The 1,917-nt window shown below is 39.3% G+C and overlaps 1 long non-coding RNA gene across 1 annotated transcript; it reads left to right on the top strand.

The window, feature by feature from the left end:
* The first annotated feature begins 555 nt into the window (after positions 1-555).
* Positions 556-1,346, top strand: LOC139783519 (uncharacterized). Its single transcript, XR_011721302.1, has 2 exons — positions 556-730; positions 961-1,346. It is a non-coding gene; the product is annotated as an uncharacterized lncRNA (long non-coding RNA).
* The last annotated feature ends 571 nt before the right edge of the window (positions 1,347-1,917 follow it).

Here is a 1,917-nt window from a genome sequence, read left to right as displayed (position 1 = left end):
AAAACTGACTTAGAACCTAGACTCTGCGTTATACATCCCGCGGAAAACGCGTTAAAGCACGAGCAATTGTCGAACACTTTGTACAACTTGAACAGATATTAAAATAGAGTAAAAATTCAGAGTACTTACCTTATTCGAGTGCGGTTACCTTACCTGAAAACCATACGCCTACCTGATCCTGATACTTACCTGTTGTCGATCCGAAGTCCGTCCGGGGAGATCCGAAGTCTGTCCAGCGTTGATCCAGCGACAAAGTCAGCGGTGCACAGCTGCAGTCCAGAAGGGGTCCGAGACGCGTGGTCCAGCGATGATCCAAGATCCAGCGGCAACGAGGCGACCTGAAACAGAAAAGGTAGAGGAATCAGTGGGGCGATAAATAAAGGGGGACAATCGTAATACTTGAAGTTAGCCTTTCTCGTTTTGGGGGTCAAAATCGAGTGGCGACCGTGTCGGTGACACCGAAATAAAATCCAAAGGGGGGTCAACTCCTCCGTTCGGTTACAACGTAACGCCGTCCAGAAGGTAAAGGAAACGCGGCGTTTTGTTACTTTTTTAGTCACGTACATTTTTTGTTTTAAAAATTCATTCTATGTAAGTAATATTCGATCTTTTACAGCTTCCGTGGCGTCGTTGCATTCTTCAAGTAATATGAAAAAAATAGAAGATGCCATACAATCATGGTTAAATCATGCAAAAGATCGTGCAAAAAAAGGGGACAAGAAAGAACATCGTAAGTTAATCATAGCAATTTCAATTTCTTGATTGATTCTACGATAATCCGATATCTGACTCTAATTTTGATAATGTTTCAACCATTGTTGTACGTCATGTGCTACAATGTATTATATAGATTTGAAGAAATTAAAATTAATGTCTAAAGGAATGTACGGAATACTTCATTATATTCTTCATATATTAGATATATATATAATATGTGTGTGTGTGAAATTTATGTTTCAGATGGACAACCTGATCGAGATCGTGCATAACTAAACGCAGTATGAGAATGCGACTTTTCCATTAATCTTCTTCATTATTTGTTTACTTACTACCCGTAAATGCACTAAATTGACGAACGAGCAGTTCTTTGGGTCAATATCGCTCATCTGCGCATCGAGAACGCCTGCGAGATACAATTGGGACCGAACGCCCTGCGGGCTCGGGGCCTTCAGGATTGGAGTCCATCACCATCGTCGACACGCGCATAGTCGAGCTAGATCGCACAGCCTTCAATGGCATTACGTATTTGTTTGCCGTGAACTTGACACGCAACGCAACGCTAGTATTATTAAATAAATATATGACCGAGATTATTTTATATCAATAAAAATAATAATGTAAAATTATATCAATATAATTTGTTATTTTTTATTGGGTTCTTTTAGGGCGCGTTCGGAAAGATATTAGCGTTAATGACGCACCCTTAATCCTCTCTCTGTTCTGAAATGCCTGTTCTAGACTGGAGGATGATCCTACTCGCGGCTCATCCTAATGAGTAGTGCAGACGGATAAAAATCATTGATTAATTATCCATGATTTCTATCCGTTTACACTACTCACTAGGATGAGCCGCGAGTAGGATCATTCTCCAGTCTAGAACGGGCAAAAACGATAATCCTCTTGAATTCATAAAGTATACATTTTGTTGATAGGAAATAATTCAAAATGAATACTCTAAGAAGTTTTCGGGAACTAGAATTATGGTGCATGTAACTTCCTAAATCATTCTTAAAGTATACTTTCATGAATTCTTAAAGAATTGCAGTTCAGAAAAAAGAAAAGTTTAGGAATATTTTAAGAATTCACTGTGCTATCTGGGTTGTACCGTTTGTGGACCGCTCCTCTGACTGCAATAATGTATAACTCGCATCAGAGCGATATAATTTGGTAACGCAAAGTAGGACCACCCCATAAATA

The sequence above is a fragment of the Temnothorax nylanderi genome, unplaced genomic scaffold (genome assembly GCF_030848795.1).
Source record: "Temnothorax nylanderi isolate EJ_2023f unplaced genomic scaffold, tnyl_v1.0 TNYL_tig0510_pilon, whole genome shotgun sequence".
NCBI lineage: Eukaryota > Metazoa > Arthropoda > Insecta > Hymenoptera > Formicidae > Temnothorax > Temnothorax nylanderi.
This window is presented reverse-complemented; position numbering and strand designations above follow the sequence as displayed.